Source organism: Etheostoma spectabile, chromosome 9, assembly GCF_008692095.1.
Source record: "Etheostoma spectabile isolate EspeVRDwgs_2016 chromosome 9, UIUC_Espe_1.0, whole genome shotgun sequence".
Classification (NCBI taxonomy): Eukaryota; Metazoa; Chordata; class Actinopteri; order Perciformes; family Percidae; genus Etheostoma; species Etheostoma spectabile.
Genome location: NC_045741.1, coordinates 21,181,330 through 21,200,779, shown reverse-complemented (window position 1 = coordinate 21,200,779; position 19,450 = coordinate 21,181,330). Strand labels below are relative to the sequence as shown.

Here is a 19,450-nt window from a genome sequence, read left to right as displayed (position 1 = left end):
GCGGTGGTTCTTCCAAATGCTAACATTAGCAAGCTTACAATGATTGCTAACATCCTGGTGTTTAACAAGTATAATGTTTACTGCGTGCACCATGTTAAAGGTACAATATGCAAAATCTTTGCAACAAAATGTCCAAAAACAGCAATGTTATATATTTTCATGAGTTGTGTTTATACACTGTCCCAAATGTTTCCACCAAATTTCAAAGCCAGAGAGATCTGTTTTTTTTTTCAGACACGGGTCATTTCCTTTAGTCGCCTGTCAGTGGCGTCATATAACCCTTCACCCTCTACTTAGGCCTACTCTTAACGCAAAACACAGTCACCCAGATGATACGTTCTGGGGTAATTGTAAACTATATAATGTCACAGAAAAACGTTAACGTTAGCTGTATGTATGGGATATAATGCTAATTTAGCCAGCTAGCACACCCTAGTCTGTCTGGCTTACTCTCCCGACGCAGAGACTCAGTCAGGATGAGAGCTGACAACAGCCCTGGAACGAGCTAGCTAGTTACCGTTAGCCCCTAGTCAACCACTTTCCTTATAGCAATCCACCCGGCCTATATATATATATATATATATATATATATATATATATAATATATATACCAATCCAACAATCCACTTTATTTATATAGCACAATTTTAACAACACAAGGTTTCCAAAGTGCTGCACAACATGATCATACGAATAATAGATAACACAATAAAGCACAATATAATAGGTATAATAAAATAAAAAAAACAAAATGCACTAGCGGCATGTGGTAAAGGTATACACATAAAATCATCACTCTACCTGGTGTTAAAAGCCAAAGAAAAGAGGTGGGTTTTAAGAAGAGTTTTAAATGAGACAGAGAGGAGGCCTGTCTAATGTGCAGAGGCAGCCCATTCCAAAGTTTTGGAGCTGCGACGGCAAACGCACGGTCCCCCTGAGCTTAAGCCTAGCTTTAGGCACCGTCAGGAGAGTGGTCAGCTGACCTGAGAGATCGGCTAGGGTTGTAGGGGTGCAGCCGCTCAGAGAGGTAAGGGGGGGCAAGGCCATTCAAGGCTTTAAAAGCAATTAAAGAATTTTAAAATGAATCCTAAAATTGACGGGCAGCCAGTGGAGTGAAGCTAAAATAGGTGAAATGTGTCATACTGCTAGTGCCTGTAAAAGACGTGAGCAGCATTTTGTACAAGCTGAAGACGAGCAATGGAGGACCCGCTAGCCCCCATATAAAGTGCATTACAGTAATCCAGCCGAGTGGTCAGAAAGGCATGGATTACTGTCTCAAAGTTTTGTCTCTGAAGGACTGGTTTAATTTTTGCTAGCTGCCTTAACTGAAAAAAGCTAGACTTCACCACTGCTTTAATCTGGCTGTCAAATTTAAGTTCTGAGTCCACTTTTACACCCAAATTTTTTACAATCGGCTTGCGATACTGCGCCAAAGAACCCAAATCAACTTGGGAGGAGGTCAGAGAAGTGCCACCAAAGACCATGACTTCGGTCTTTTTTTCATTAAAATTTAGAAAGTTTAAGGACATCCAAGCCTTAATGTCCTGTAGACACTGTAGCAGTGGGTTCACAGTGTTAGAATCTGATTTTTTGAGGGGGACATAAATCTGGCTGTCGTCCGCATAACAATGAAAAGAAATGCCATGTTTCCTGAGAATAGAGCCAAGTGGGAGTAGATAGAGAGAAAATAAAAGAGGGCCAAGTACCGAGCCCTGTGGAACCCCACATGAGAGAGGAGCAGTGGAGGACACCGAGTCATCAAAGCCGACACAGAAAGTCCGATGTGACAGGTAGGACCTGAACCACTCCAGTGCTGTGCCACTGACGCCCACCCACTGCTCCAAACGAGCAATCAGGATTTCATGGTCCACTGTATCAAATGCAGCAGTCATATCTAAAAGTACAAGAACAACACAGTGACCAGAGTCAGTAGCTAAAAAAATATCATTAAAAACTCTTAAAAGTGCTGATTCTGTGCTGTGCAATGGTTTAAAACCGGATTGGAACTTTTCGAGAATTGTTTGTTCATTTAAAAAGTTCATGAGCTGGGAATATACAATCTTCTCTAAGATTTTAGAGACGAAAGGCAATCTGGAGATAGGCCTAAAATTAGACAAAATAGTAGGATCCAGCCCAGGTTTCTTTAATAAAGGCAGCACAACTGCATGTTTAAGATTCGCAGGAACTACTCCAGAATAATATGTTTCTTGATTTGATTCTAATTAGATTCTAATATATATATACAGTCTATGGTTGAAACCATCCATAAGATGACATTGACGTGAAATATTTTGTGTTTTAACTGCTGGCTAAGGTCAGCTACTAATTAGAATCAAATCAAGAAACATATTATTATGTTATGCTACGTACATACTTTTACTTAAGTAACATTTTCAATGCAGGACTTTTACTTGTAACAGTATTTTTACAGTGTGATTTTTGTATTTTTAGAGTCTGAATACTTCTTCCACCACTGTTGCCCTATACCCACAAGGCCCAGTTTGCCCCACAAGGTCCAGCTGCCTATCTCTGGGCTCTGCAGGCCTTGAGGTGTAGGGACCGTGGAAGCCTCTGCAAGACCTTTGGTTCCTAGCTGTGTACCCCTCTGTCTGGGCCAACAATAACACGGCGGGGGAGGTGGGGAATGTGCACAGGAAACCAATGCTTTGCACCAGTGGCAGCTCTGAGCCTGGCTTAGCTGAGCTGAGCTGCTGAGGACCTGGCTGCAGCACAGTCACATTTCAGCTGGGGCCTGGGGGCCTCCAGGAAACACACACACACACACACACACACACACACACACACACACACACACACACACACACACACACACACACACACACACACACACACACACACACTGCTTTCCCATGGGACCCTGACTGGGATTACAGTGTGCACAAAAACACACATGCACATTTACCCATTTTTGTCTAGACCCAGACACAGCATACACATGCACATTGTACACACACAATGAATTTCCTGTATTTCATAAAATACAGAACTTTGTTTCTCTTATGAGCACTTATGCATACAGTCTCCTCAACACAAGTTTCCCTGATCTTTTTGTCCAATATGCCCCTGAGCTTTGACACTCCCTGTCATCCCCTTCTCCTGCTCTCTGCCAGGTGTTTTGTCGGCAACACAACAGGGCCTCTGTTCTCTGTTCTCAGTTAATTGTGGAAGAAGTTTTCGCATGCATGCTCTCTTTCTGTTTCCCCTCTTTCCCCATTTCTCTCTATTCCTTCCTCTAATCATTTCTTTCTTGGAGCATTCCTCAAGCTGTCCACTGTTGTTTCTCTCTTTTTTTCCTGTTGATTTTGGCGTCAGTTAACCCTCGGACCCCCAGAGTGAAGCCAGTTAACTCTCAAGCTCTAAGTTCTAAAGACAACAGTGCAAGGCCTGCTATTCAACAAACGCTCTTTCTGATGCCAGGCTAACACAACAATTGGGGACATCCAGTAAGGATGGTGGGCCTGGGGTAATTGGAAGTGTCACTCATGGACAAGGTGTGACCTCATTCCTACCCTGGACTAAAAAGTGATACTACTTTATTCCAGCAGAGGGAACCAGACATTACAGGATCTGCAGAAAACTGTGTATAACGTGTATATTGATAACATATAATAATTTATGAATCAGAGTTTTCTGCAAAACAAGTACTTTTACATTTAACACTTCAAGTAGTACTCACCCTTCAGATGCAAATTATAGATACAAAATGTTCCTCTAAGCACCCTTCCTCTCACAATGTCAATATCTAATCTAGACGAGTTACAGTCTGGGAGCACTTACCTTTAACTGATACATGATACAGAGATTATTGTCAAACTAAAGGCTTTCTCCCTCTTCCCTTTCCCTTTTTTAACTTTAAACTGACTTCACATATTTTAAATCAACATAGGAATTGAAGCACCATCTTCCAGCACACATATTTACTTCACAAAGTCTAGCCTTTTCCGTTTTCTTTTACTGAAATGCTTTAATTCAATAAATCTTGATTGTACTGCACACCCATCCTACATATAACTGTATTGTAAGTTTATTTGGTAAAAAATGAAGTAAAAAAACCTTGAAAGAAAGAAGTGTATGCTTTTAGAATCTGTAAGTTATTGTTATGAATCTGTCAATTTTAATATCTCTATCCTCTGACTAGGGATTTACAGGTAAAACCCAGATAAGGTGCTGTAATTGTATTAGTATAACGTAGTTTACATAGTACATAGCTATGGCTATGGCTTTTTTCTTTTGTTGCTGACAGAACACATCACATGCTGACAGAACACACCACAACCTTCATTTTCAGAAGATGAATGAAAAAAAACACTCCAAGTGGTCGTCTAGTAACTATGCAGTACGCAATATTTTTTTCAGGTGCATTATGTGTGCCAAACGAACATAGGCAGCTCTTTTGTTAATGAGTTTCTGCTGTAGAAGCACGCACACTTGGCCTTATACAACATGTAGGGGTATTCCTGACATTACATGTTTTTGTGTCTGCATACAGACGTGTGTTTGTGTGTTTGTGTGCTTAGTGAAAGGTACATTTCCATCCTTCAAGGGGAACTGAGGAAGTAAACCTAATTAAATTTCAAGGGAGGAAGTTTGATTGTCAAGTATAAAGTCAGCTACAAAGCCTCTCTCACCCACCTGTTTACAGCCTTAATTAACAGGCAAACTTCAAGTCAGATGGAAGCTATGTCATCAGTTGTGTTGAGCTGTGGGTCAGTCTCTCATAGCTCACTCTGGAAGTATGTAAGAGACCCTGAGGTCATAAGACATAACCTTCTGGAGAACAAACCAACGCTGAGTATTGGCATCATTGTTTGAAAATACTAAGACACAGTTTTGTAAGTTATTATTCCTATAAACAGAAGACTAGAGGTGGTACAAAACAACAACAAAGATATGGCATACAAGTTTAATTTATTTGAATTTAATTGGAAGTTTAATAAAGGTGAAATTGCTCATTTTTCGTGCAGGTGTGTACTTAATGTTCTTACTTAATGAGTAAATAGAAACAATGTCTACCCCAAGAGAAAAATGAGTGGTTGAGAAAAACAAGTTACAAAACAAAACCGTTACACAACAACAAGGGCAAGACTTAAATACACAAGACAGGGGGGACAATGAGACGCAGGTGCAACACATAGGGGTGGGGACAGGTGATCACACAGTCGGGAAGATGGACAAAGAACCAGGACGTCAGTGATCTGAAATGAGACAAACAAACAAAAAACAAAAAACTTGACACAAAAGACAATTTGAATTCATTAAACCTGACCCAAAAGTAGAAGATTTTAAGTTTAATTACTTAGTTAAAATAACTAGCATTTAAGTTAGCAATAATATGCCTGTGTTATCTCCTAACATATACCCACATCCATCTCTGCAAGATTCGGAATGATTCAGATTTCTCTTGGCACAAAACAGGTTGCTCACGTCACATCTACGTTGTCAAGCTCAGTTGGAGGCTGCGCAGTAACACTCCCATCACCGGGAAAGTGCTCCTAATAGACTTCACTCAACGCCGTGGAAGTCTACGGCGTCACTTTGTCCATTAATGCGTAAAACAATGAGGGACTCTTTCAGAAAATCTGGCAACCTGTCGTTAGTCTTAAATGTGTCATATGTCAATACCTTGTAACTTAGGTGATAAATAATGTGTACCTTTTTTGTATAGGGTCAGAGAATATTTTTTTCTTTTGTTGTTTTCTGTGCATTTGTTGTTTGTATGTTTGTTCTGCTGGATTTTTATTCAAAATATTTTAAAATGAATAAACAGATGTTTATTAAAAAAAAATCAAAAAGGACAGAAAAGAACATGAAGTGAAATGGAAACATCTTGAAAACATAACTATAGTAGAAGAATGGCACAGTGATAAACAAACCAAAGTCACTTATTGCATTTGCAAGTACTGTTTATTTTAAGAAACATGAAACACAGATGGATGACGTTTTAGAAAACCAGAATGAGACAAGTTGAACAAAGCCAGGACACAGGCGTTTCACAACCTGAATTTTAAATATTTTTTTATGATTCTATAAACATGTTGTTTTATATAATTTTCTCCAATGTGTGCTCAAACAAATACTACTTGAATCAGGTTTGTACACTGGATAATGACTCTGAGGAGACTCTCACCTTTATGCTTGACTTGTACCTGTGTCTACAACCCAACACTTCTGAAATGTCTGGAAAGAGAAACCAGGTGAAGCTGAGTAGTAAACTCAATGCTATTGACCATTGCTTGCTTTCCCAGCTAATGGTAAACCTCACTGATGACCTCCGATTATATCTAGCAGGTGTTTGGCCACTTTTGTTTGGGGTAAATGTCTGTTTCATGGCATTCCTCATCAATGAATGCCATCCTATTTCTTAAGCTACTCAGTTTTGTCCTAGTTTTTGTGTTAAATTCTCAAATTCAGTTTATTTTGAGATAAAATTATTAATGCAATTTATATCCTCTCATCTTTCAGTGAAAGATCAATTCACAAAAACATCAAGAAACCATTTTCAATCAAAATCATAGTGTATTCCATAACAGATTGGGTCATACACCTTCATTTCGACATCTTTACAGACTATATTAGATAGTAGGGATGATTAATGCAGTCAAGACCTGAGATCTCTACTGAAGGTAAATGCGCGGGGTACAGCTGCAGGCAGAAAAGGAATGTTTCTGACTGGAAAAAATTTAACCAGATTATTTAAAAGTAGTTTGAACCACTTAATTCAAAGGATAAGATCGATTTTCTTGTCAACAAATCCCACTAAACCAAAAACGTATTTCTTGTTCTCTTATTTCTTTCTGACTGCCCTACCCTCTCTGGCACACAAACCTAATTTGTCCCTACTGAAGACATTTTTAAAAAGTGAACACAGATATATATTTCGATTTCTAAAAAGGCTCAGTCATTTCCCAAAACCCAGGCATAGATTAATACTCACTCCGAATTCTAAGTATTTTTTGTGCCATTGACTAAAAATAATTCACAGTGCCCAGGTTAATTGTAAAGAAGGTACATGTGTCACCCAGCGCCAAGTTGGGACTCATTAACGTTTTTTGAATAGTTTTGGGACAACGATGGTATGGCACAGTGGAAATAAGCTTTCTGAGGCTTTTGGCTATACATACATGCACTGTATATAGCCAGCCTTATCCTTTGGCAATTTGTGTGTTCTTATCATAGACCGTACGGTCTATGGTTCTCATGAGTTCATATTGTTCAGGGAAAACTTATATTTAAAAACAAAAAAACTCTCTGGAAGCCAGAGAACTAAGGCTCCCAATTTAAATGGAAACCATCACTGCTTGCCATGTTGCAATTGCACACATTGTTCCCTTTAGCTCTAATTCCCATATGAGCTTCATTTGGTTGTAGTTTAAAATAAAAATGTGCCCTCATCCAGAGAAAATCCCCCCTGCTCTCCCAGCAGCCTTTACCTTTTGTTACCCAATCATTCCCAAACATGTCCTTCAATAGTCATCAAGGTTCCAGACCTCATACTAATTACATTAGTGTCTGGACAAATATTTAAAAACGTCATAGACACCCCCTTTAATAAACTCCTCTGTAGTGCTTGTCGCTCTATCTCGTGCGCCCACCTTTATTCCAGCTGTCCTCATCCTTGTCCCTTCACTTTTCATGTCCAGACACGCACAGCTGCTTCTCCCACCCCAGCTTCTCATTGCCTTCCAGTGACATCATTGAATTACTCACAGCAACACATCTTTCATCATCATTTCAGTAATGATTATCATTATCAAACCATCATTAAGGTCTCTCCGTCTGCATCATATTTGGCTAACTTCCTTCCTGGTCAGGAGGATAAAACTTCTATGGGGATGACAGGATAGACTGGGTTTGGGTGGTGATGAAGCATGTGGAGGAAAATGGAAGGGTGGGGGGGTTGGGTTGAGCATACATTGGAAGCCAATGGAAAAACCTTGTGCCAACTGCTGCTGCTCTTCGACTCTAATCATCTAAAGAAAGAGTGTGACAGAATCTGCCCCCTGAAGATCATCTTAATACCATTATCTGTTGTTGTTCTCCTTACAACAGACACATCACTGTCGCTTATCACCAGCTGCTGCTTTGATTGCTGCTTCCACCACCCACTCTTTGTCTTTTTGGTTTTGAAGTGGCTTAAGGAAATAACATACCAAGTCTTTGACATTATCTCACATGTCACGAGCCCAGCCCTTGTTCAAGTAGGTAAAGACTGTGTTGTTTTCACAATAGGCTGCGCTGACCACTTACACATACTGATAGAAATGGTCACTCTACAGCAGCACTCTTATCTAGCATCAACAATGACAGCTGGGAATGTGTTTTAGCATTTACAAACCCTATTACATTGTTTTCATAGCCCTGCTTTATCTTAGCAAGAGGGCAGGACTGCTATGGCTTTCTGTTAGCTATAGTGATGGAAGTATGCACTGTTTTTCTGCCCAAACTAAAGAATGGTGTTAATCTATCAGTATGATTACCCATCTGTTTGGTATAAAAACTAGCTACATGTGTTAGCTGTAAAACTTGATTTACATGGTGAAACAGTACTCTAAAACATATAGGACGGGAGCCAAACTGTATACATGAATGGCATATGATACATTTCAATCTGATTACTGCCACAGCAGTATACTTACTTACTTACTTACGCCTACTACCCCTCCTGGGGCATGGGCCGCCGACAAGGGTTCTCCAGGCACTCCGGTCCTGTGCGATTTTCTCTAGTTGTCCCCAAGAGTGGCCTGTTCTCTTGACGTCAGCGTCCAGGTCTCGACGCCAGCTGTTTTGGGGTCGACCCCTTTTTCTCTTCCCCTGAGGGTTCCAGGAAAGAGATTGCCTGGTGATGTTTGAAGCCGGCTTGCGGAGAATATGTCCTATCCATCTGCAGCGCCTTTGGATGATCTCTTCATCTGTCGGTTGTTGATTTGTTCGTTGCCACAGTTCTTGGTTGCTGATGGTATCGGGCCAGCGGATCTGTAAAATGCGCCGCAGACATGTGTTGATAAATGTCTGAATCTTCTTGGTATATACAGCAGTATACAGCAGGGTAGATCTCTTTCTATGAAATGGCCAGCGACTTCTGCTGAGGTCTTATGTCAGCAAGACTTTGGAGATTTTAAACACTGTAAAACCTCACACCTCTCAGAGAAAACCCTGGACTTGGAAATTACTCTTGCTTTTTTTCCTTGTTCTGCCTTTGCTCAGTTTTTACTCTTTCTTCCCCCATAATGTCCTTGATTGGCCCCTGCTTTAGTTCCTCATTAACATGAACCCTCCTAACACCTAACGCCAAATCCAAAGATGCATAAGGTCTTTATTTTACCTTTCTTTTCTTTTGTTTGAACCAATTCTGGCTTCTTATCTCCTTAGCTCCTCTCCCCTTTCCTTGCTCCATCCCTCCTCTCGTCTTGGCTCATGACCCTTTGCTGTGTGTATGAAACCTGACTGATCCCAGTCAGGAATTTGCCCTATATCTCCAGAGTTGGGGCCCATAGCTGTAAATCACATGACCAGTATGTGGGAACGGTTACAATGAAGATAGCTGGAGAGAGAGCTGACAGAGATGACTGCATTCCTTAGCCTAGTCTTCGGATAAGGGCGATCACAAACACACATCCACAAACTCCTATATTGCTATACCATGGCAAACCGTGACCTTACCAAGGGTCTAGTGGTGCCTCAGTTGTTAGCACTGTCGACTCACATCGAGAAGGTTCCTGGGTTTGATCCCCGGTTGGGGCAGAGCCTTTCTGGTGGGAGTTTGCCTTTTCTTCACGTGTTTGCTTGGGTTTCCTACACCATCAAAGACATGGACGTTAAGTAAAATTTCCCCCCGGCCGCCACCCACTCCTGATAGGATGGGTTAACATGACTTCATGTATGTGACATAAAATAAGAAACGTAAATGTAACTTATTATTAAGCCTTATTCTTGATTCAAATTTAAAATATTTCGACCATGGTCCTCCTCTACACATGCAAAACGACAAACCCACTTGAGTATGCTGGGTGTGTGCTCATTATGAACACGTGCAGGCCTAGGAACCTTTTTGCACTCATACCCATGGTCTATGCCCATACCCCTTTCCCACCAAAATAAGAGCGTATTTGTAGGTTTTTTAAACATGGGGAAACCAGCAAAAAATATGTGATAGACTCCTTTCCCATTCCCAGTATACGAGTATGCTTTCCTGCTTTTGTTTTTTTCTGTTTTCTGGTGTGTCACGATCAATGTCATGAACGCACCAGAAAACATGGCTAGTAAACAGTAGAAAACAGCATGAAGGCCAGAGAAAATGTTATGCTGGTTATTTCTTGTTCATACATGTTACCTTTATCAGTCTCTCTTTAAAATTCAGTGCAGACTAATTTGGAATGATGACCAGCGCTGCTTGTACAGAGACGGACGAAATTTTGTGAATGAGATCACAAAGAGTCGCAGAAGTTGCCACAGCATCATAAGAATGTTGTCCCAAGTGTCATGTCACTACCTGTAACAACTGCAGAGTCATTTGTCTTGGGAATGAATGCCGATTGCAACTTTCCCAAATAAAGACAAAAGCCAGATGTTTGTGTTTTTTTAGTTGATGGAGTTGTTTCTCTCTGAATTGACTCATCTTATTGGATAATCAAAAGGTGACTACTAATGACAAATGTGCACTGACGTACATCATCTGCTACATAACTCTTCTATATCTGTACCCATATGTGGAGTCTTTATTTTATTTAGAGACGCAAAATAGAGTAAAGTATGCTAATCAAGTCAAACAGTGCACTGATGTGGAAGAGACTTTTAAACTGCGCAGAGCACATTCAAACCACCAGCCTTCAACTAGTACCAGATGCGTGAGACCATGTTATAGAAAGGCTTACACACACTTCCTCTGCGAGACCACACACCTCCACAGTCACATATCGTCTCTTTTCCCTTCCAGTTAACATTACAGAAAGTCTTGGGAATTTGATGGCCAAGTTTACGTTGTATTAGGGATCCATTTTAGAAGGTTTTTTTCAATGCTTTGGAAAGGCAAGAATTCAAAGAACCACAAATATGATGAACTGGCAGCTCAGCGGCCTCACAGACTCTCTCAAGAGTTCATTGAGTCTATCAGCGACTCAACCAGACATAAAATATTGACTCTCCCAAATCCTGTATTTCCTTGGTGTTGGGCTGTCAGAGCAAACAGCTGGACTGCTACAGCAGCGTCTTTCATCCTGACCGACCACCCCAAGGCCTCTGTCTGCTTGTACACCTACAGTACTGCTTTCTCCATGTGGGGGGGCCTCAACACTTCAAAGTGTCCTGTTTGGGAGCTCCAGTGGGGTGACAAGCAGCCACAGCCCAGCTGAGCAGAATTGCACTAGTCTGTGCTAAGAAAACACATGTTGGAGACTGGGTGTGAGCAACTTCTGGTTAAAGTGAGTGAGTGAGTGAGTGAGTGAGTTGAGTGAGTGTGTGTGTGTGTGTGTGAGTGAGTGAGTGAGTGAAAATGACCAATGCACATGAAATAATAAATATAGATGATTGTGAGTAATCTAGTTAAGGAAGGAACTGCATCTGTGTTGTGTTTGTTATCCTCCTTTGTGTTGTTTAATTTATTATTGCCAAAAGGAAATGCTATAATGCATTCCTTTTCGTGTACCGTTACTTCCAAATTCTTCAGGCTGCGTGCACACTTAATAAACATATACCGTACCTGGCCAAATAATCAGGTTTTGCAAATGGAAATACAGCTGTTAACAGAATTATTCTAAATCACATTGTATGAAAAAGAAAAGCAGGTTTTAGCAGAAAACTGAATCCAGATTTATGGACTTTGGCATTAGAAGTTTTGTCTTAATATCTGAATAAATAGAAAGAAATGTTCAAATTATTTGGTTGCTGTTTGACAAAACTACTGAATGTAGTCTTAAAGGAATAGTTCTACATATTAGGAAATATACTTTGCTTTCTTCCACTGTCTGTAAAATATGAATCTACAGGCAGGAGACAGTTAGCTTAGCATAAAGACTGGAAGCAGGCCAAGAAGTAATCCTGCACAACTGTTAGTAACACGGCACTTGTCATTTTTAAACTTGCTGTATGTACTTGCTGTGTTTGTATGGATTAAACAAACTAGATACATATTAATTTATCACCTAAATAGCCATTTCCCCCTGTTTGGCTTTATACTAAGATAAGCTAATCGGCTCCTGGCTGTCATGTTGAGAGTGGTCTTGAGCTTCTCTTCAATATGTGAAAATTACCAAGCAATTCCTTTAAACATAGTATGTAATCACCATAATTAACAAAGCCTACTCCGTCTTTTCCAGTATGCCTGACGATTTAGTCTGAAAGTAGTATGAAAGCCGGGTAAACATGGCAGTAGATAAGTGCATTTGTCCTTTGAGCAACAATATCGCTGTGACCTAGATGGACTAAATTAAACAAATGAGATAAAAAATACTGGGTTTGAGCAAAAGAGGGAGAGAAAAACAGACACGGATGGTAGTATCACGATGTAGCAAACACAGCTGGCCACCTGTGGCTTTTAACCCCAAACTGACCCTCAGAAAAACCACTATGGTAGTGACCAGGCAGCCGTGTATTGCATGTGTTGGACCATTTGTATACATTAGCAGTTCAGAGTGTGAACATTGACTCATCATATCTTTAGATCTCCCTACTTGTCAAACGTATGCTCTATTCTGTGTTTCTACACTACCCCCCCCCCCCAATTCAATTCCCCTTTTTTGGGGTTTGTGTAAAACTCTTGGGTGGTCCATTGATACACAGCTTTAACAGACCTCAGAGCGTATGCGTGTCTTACAGCAATAGAGGTTTGACCCTTAACAAATGTGTCACAGTCAGTTGCAGGAAGCAACAGGATTTGTTTGTGTTGATAGAGGGACATGACTTCAGTTTTCCCATAAAGAGGATACAAGAGGAATTTTCTTGATTTGTTTTATTGGAAAATGTATGGAGTATGTTTTGTTTTTGTATTATTGTAACATAAAGTGGCAATTCCTTGGAACAATCCACCTCATGACATATTTTATACGTCTCTCCACTCTCTTCCCCTCTTTCTCCAAACACACTTACATTACAGATCTGCACCTCCTTTGCTATCGTTGTCACCACCTCTGTGATTCCCCGTGGAAAACAGCTGCAGCCAAACAAGAAGCAAGCGTGAGACAATGGCAGGAAGGACTGCAAGGATGGATGAAAGGTGAAAGGAATGCTGATAGGCAGGTAGGTTAAGAGGATGTTCCAAGTATCTTAGCATCTGTTGCCCAAACCTCTAATGATCACAGTGCAGCAGAGCAGACTGGCTGCTAGCTGGATGTCCTGTTCTCCCATTTGTCCCAAGTACAACTGCTTTACTAGAGTTTCACACTCATAAAAGACTTTTTGTGGCTTTTCCAACCCAATCCATTGACAACACAAGGACGCACTCTTGTACCTTTACTTGTACGTGCACATACACAAGCTTGCACTCAAAAACACAAGTGGATGTGCAGATGCCTGGCAGTGGGTTGTTGTGCTCAGGCAAAGTGAGGTGAAGCAGGACTTTCATGCTATTCGGCCGGATCATAAACTATTGGCTTAGTAGGTTGGAATGATACTAAAACGAGAACATGGTTCAAACTGCTTGAAGGAAATTGTACTTTAAAAAAAACGGAAACCACATGTGCCGAGGCGCTACAAACGAACACACGTTAAGGCATTACCAAACAAACACAGATTAATTCGTCCTGAACGGACATAACACTGACGATGTCCTTTTACTTTGAAGATTAGATTCCCCTTCGCTGTCTTCACCTGTTCTGCAGACAGCGAGCGAATATTTATAGGTAAACATTTATTCTAAGGTGACAGAGATGGAGACGTCTTTGTAATGGGAGACGTAATAATAATAATTGGTCAATCTCGCCTGCACTTATTGTAAGGGTGATGTGTTTAGACTGAAATTTTACTTTGATTGAGTATTTTAATTTTTTTGGGGTGCAAACCTTTGTAGCTGCCAGTTTAAGCTTTGAGAGTGCTGAAGATCCAATGCCACTGCTGGGATTTAGTTTAGGGATTCTCTTAGGTTGCATTACTACAGTATGAAGCTTTTACTGCTTCTTCTAATTACTCATATTTGAGTTGTTCCTGAGTATATACTGTTAAGGTGGGTAAATGCTACTTAAGTACAATTTAAGTTATTTGTGCTTTACTTAAGCATTTCCAGTTTATGCTACTTCACACTCCGCTACATTTCAGAAGACATTTTTTACTTTTACTCCACTACATGTATTCCACAGCTGAAGGCCATGCGGAACACAAGTGTGCAACGTTATTTCAAATTGTCTTTTTTCATCTACTTGCACAAGAAAATAATTTGTTCACAACATTTGTACATTATTGATACAGCACTTTTATCAGGTTAAGTGTCTGACTACTTCTTCCACTGCTGAAGATCCAACAATTTGCATGGATACATTCAATTGGAAATTAAATATTAAATGCTGACTGTTTAATGAAAACAATGGTATAAATTATAAATGCTAAATTCACATTGAAATGAAAGTTAAGCAGGTGCACCTGGGTGCAGGTCAGATGTGTTTATGTAAGAAATCGAGGAACAACTGGACATCAGGTCATCACAACATCTGTCTGTGTTGTTTATGTTAACAATTTGGTCACCACTATCCACCAAATTTGCACTTGGGTCCTTTGCCACAGGACTAATGCTGAAATCATCAGACAGATTCAAATAACAGCAAGATGGTCTCTGGGGCATTCGGAAAAATTTAGGAAATCTAAATAAATCTTGACTTTTTAAATGTTAAAAACGTAAACTTTTTAAAACATGAAACCACAGTAAATGGGCAAATTATGGCTTCACTAAAATGAAGATGACAAAGGCACGCCAAAGTGAAAACATTAAGAAGAAGGGAGGAGGGAGATATCAAAGTTTTTTTACCATTTCAAAATCCAGACGCCATTTCCTGTAGCGCTGCCCCCCCCCTTCTCAAAGATTCAACGAGGGTGGGAGAAGGTGGAGGCTTCATTTTTCACCCTTTTTCTTTTTAACTCGGTGGCTTTAGTTATTTTAAGAGGATTACTCCTCAGTATGAACTGCCTCGTAGTTAGGCTGAGCTTTGGAAATATTCTTGGAGGGGTTTTATTGGAAATAAGATTAGTTACTGAATTTACAGTAAAGAAGGTTTTGAGGGTTTTTATCAGAAATTAGTTTAGTTGTTGAATTACATTAAAGTCACAGTCACATTTCTTAAAAAAAGCATGTAAATTTGAATGTATTGTATACATATTTGGTTACTTTTGTCTTCACTAGCGCAGTTAGAATGTCAATTCATAAACTGATTTTAAATTGATTCTATTTAATTTCGTGACCAAAAGTGATGAAGAATTATTTTTGGGATTTGATTTATTGAACATGCTTGATTGGTAGTGAGGGGACATAGGAAGGTATTTTATGGTGAAAACCACCGGGGGTTTCAGTGAATATTTCTACATTTCAGGATAAAGAGAAACCATGTGACTCTTAAAATGTTCTTGGATATGAGGATGGCAAGTTTACATAAGTGTTCGGAGATGACTGATAGCTGGATTTTTTTTCACCTAATAACACTACAACCTCTGTTTTTTTTTCAGTTTAATGATTCTCCATCCATCTGTCCTGTCAGTTTCTATTCGTTCTATCGGAAAACATACACTGGTTTCCGGGCTAAGGGGGAGCTGGGACGAGGTGAGGTAATTTCTTAGTGGTCAGTTGCTCGTCGCCTGGCAATTGGCAGAGACTCCTGGACGCTACTGGTCCAAGTCAAGAAATAATTCAACTCATTCTGAGAAATTATCTCTAGTTGGATTTTGCCACCTCTGGACAGAGCAAGGTCCGCTGTTTCCCCCTGTTTCCAGTCTTCCTAAGCTAAGCTAACAGGTCACTGACTGCAGCTGTTGGCTTTTATGGACTAATACGAGAGTGGTATCGACCTTTTTTTTTACTCTACTTGTTAATGACTGAAATGACAATATAATAGTGTTATAAACTGTCTGATAAATGGAGCCCCTCGTCCGTCACAGAGCAGCCATAACATACATGTGAGTGGAAGGGGAAACTACCCCCCTCCTGCAGTCAACTTTACAGTTGAAATGACCTCACCTCGTCAAAGTCCCAGCTCCCCCAAGGTTTAAACAGGAAATAGGAAAAACACCACCCCTGCCCAGCCCCTGCACCCATTATTTCACTCCCAAAGAATACATCAAAATTATAGAAAAAGTAAAGAAACCAAAAATGAAAGTTGATAAAAAAAAATACAGGCCTGTCTGTGGATGTTAAACACAGTGTGTACTTGTAACATGAGCGAACATGAGATAAACATTTGGTCCTAACCACTGTTGTGAATTTTAAGTCTGTGAATTCCAGCCGTTGTTTGGATTCCTCTGAGAGGGGATGTTTTATGCTCCTTTGAAAATACAAAAGACGACGCGCACATCTGAAAGCCATTAGCCCCTCAAACTGTTAGCAAGCAGTTTAAGGATTCTTTCCGCTCTCTTGGAATCTTGCTACATTTCTCTCTTTGTCTCTTTCTTTTCTCAGGGGCCCCAGCCTCTGTCTTTTGCAGTTACAAGGGTTATGGAATTTCAAAACTCTTCTCCAGAAAGTTCATGGCCCACTAAAACCAAAATCTTGCAAACATCAGCCGTATCAAACACATCAACCATCCCTCTCTCAATGTATGTTTTAACAGTCCATAACCCGTGGCTGAACGAGCTGTGTAGTTACAATGCGCTCTATCTCTGGAGAACAACATCACGTGTATACCCGCCTCTTCCTCTTCTGGTTCCCACAAAAGCGAGCAGCAGACATGTGAGGCAGGTCTTCCCTCCTCCTCATCATCCTCTGCAGGCTAACCTCGCATAAATGGACCAATGTGTTTGAGTGCTGTTTTATGAGATCACATATTCTCATCCTTCCTTGAACACTGCCATTCTTTGTCTCTGCTCATGTTATACTTTGAAGTTCTACATTCCTCTCCTACTGCATCACCGGGGCAGCACAGCTGCACAAGGCCAGGTCTTTATAGAGCCAAGCAGAACAGCGCTCTGGGTAAGGTGAGGCAAGAAATGCCTGCCTGGTAAGTCAATGATGGAAAGAAAATTGGAAGAAGAGGTAAAAAGGGGGTACGTGTATTGGAGAGGGAAAGGAGAAGGGGTTCAACGGAGGAAAAATTAAGTCAAAGGTTATGGGTTGTTCCTTTGTCCCGCATGTTAGGACAAGTTCTTTCTATCTATCTATCTATCTGTCTATCAATCTATCTATCGATCTATCTATCTATCTATGCTTGAGGTTTCCCACTTTATGGGGTTTTGCGTGTGTTTGTTTGTGTATGTGTGTTTTCATGTGTCTTTATATTTGTGGTGCAGGGATCATATTTTCTTCCGCCCAGAGAAAAACCACCAGCAGACCACAGGATTCCCAGCTGGGATCATCTCTAGACCGAGTCACACTCCACCCTGGCCCAACAGGCTTCAGCCACAAACCCCAAGACCATGATGACACTACAAAACCAACCTCTAATCCCTTCGCCCCACCTTACCACACACACACACACACACCCATCCACGCTCCCATGGCCTTAAGGTTACCCTCTGCCAAATCATACTACAATCTAAAGAGACGGAGAATGAATACATTCAGTGGGAACTGGGACAGTCAGTGATGTACACAAACAAGAGGATTTGATTTTTTCCACTATTTGAGGGAGAAGTTCCAATGAGCATCATCATCATTGCCTCATTTCACTTGCTTAGCATACAAAGAATGAAAAGAAATTTTCCTTTCTTTAACCCTACAGATTCAACCAAGAGCTAACACTACAGCCAAGATGAAGCCTTCAGCTTCACCGCATGTATAAGATGTGTGATTTCCAAAAAGTCTATATGGAATATTTTGCATCAGACCTAATGCAAGCTAGTTTAGAGCTACTCAACACCTTATAAAAGCAAAAGTATTCAGTGCGCTCAACATTTTACATCTTTTTTAGAGTTGTCATATTTTTAATTGTTTGTCAAAACTTCGTTATAAAACATTATTACTACTGTTATTGCCTGTGGGAACCTGTACACAGAATGAATAATGACCTTTAGCTGGGTTATGTGTTACATCATAAAGGAGAATATAGCATTGTGCATGTAATTCATGGGTTAATCCCTTAAGGACAACTAGAGCTACAGTGTAATACATAACCATTGTGTAAAGAAAATCAAGTTATGGAAACTTAAATTAAATTCTTTAACATAAACTCTTCTTGCCTCCAATGACCCACATACGCAGCCCTGAGGACAGCAGTACAGTGTGACTAATTCTGGCCATGAATCTCTCCCTGGTGAGAGGCTGTCATAGAAGTGATTTGGCTCAGTGAAGGCTCTACTGGCTGGGCTAAAGACAGTCTGAAAGCCCCCATCACCCAGCTCTGATGGTCTCCCCTGGTACTTTTTTTTCAGCGCTGGGATCTCTCCCAGACAAGAATTCTGCTAATATACAAGTACAAGTGTAGATGAAAGGAGAAACAATTGCATCACGACATGCCAATGACTGAAACTGATCATCAAAGCTGACACAAAGAATCTGAGTTAGGGGTGGGACTTAAAAGCTTGGTGGGTTTTATGTATGTGTGTGTGTGTGTGTGTGTGTGTGTGTGTGTGTGTGTGTGTGTGTGTAAAAGTGTATAACTATGCGTTCATGTGAGGACAATGAAATCCTCATCTGGTTTCTGTACTGGCTTGTCATCTTTTATACCACTAGTACAGTGCCCGTTCCAAATGCCGATTGCTTGGCCTGAGGTTTTGCTGCTCAAAACTGTCTCCAGAACCGTTGTAGCTGACCCCAAAATTACTTACAGAAGGACCACAAAGCAAAGGGATACTTCACCGATTAGCAGTGAGCTTTGTATCAGTAGAAACCCGGGAGTATTTTTGAATACTTCCCTCCCTCATGTCCCCTGAGACCAGAATTCGCTGTATTGTCTTTCTGAAAAAAAATCTGATATGGCAAAAATTGTCATTTAGAGTCATCTGAGGCATTTTTGCCCAGAGGCTATGGACCACATCCAGCTAGTTCCGCATGTTTTCATCCCGCCCATAGCAGGTGGGACTGTAACTACCTGATGTGAATAGAGTGTAAGCCATCTTGAAACCAAGCTAACAGGCTATGGTTCTCTGTAGAAAGCTAAGTAATTAATACACACTTTAGTAGGCTAACCACGATGGAGGAAGGTAGTTTTGAAGATAAGCACAAGTGGATTTTGAAGATCCAAACACCAAGTTCATTGGGTACCCAGGAAACCTAGTGTGAAGTATATTCGATAAATGGTTTAAGAGATTTTTCACAGACACACACACACACACACACACACACACACACACACACACACACACACAC

General features: G+C 40.5%; 1 long non-coding RNA gene across 1 annotated transcript in view; it reads left to right on the top strand.

The window, feature by feature from the left end:
• LOC116695482 (uncharacterized) overlaps positions 1–12,544 on the top strand; it is an 18,978-nt gene extending 6,434 nt beyond the window's left edge. The window contains exons 2-3 of the long non-coding RNA XR_004333467.1: positions 11,684–11,688; positions 12,534–12,544. This is a non-coding gene — a long non-coding RNA (uncharacterized LOC116695482). The remainder of the gene's footprint in view (positions 1–11,683; positions 11,689–12,533) is intronic.
• The last annotated feature ends 6,906 nt before the right edge of the window (positions 12,545–19,450 follow it).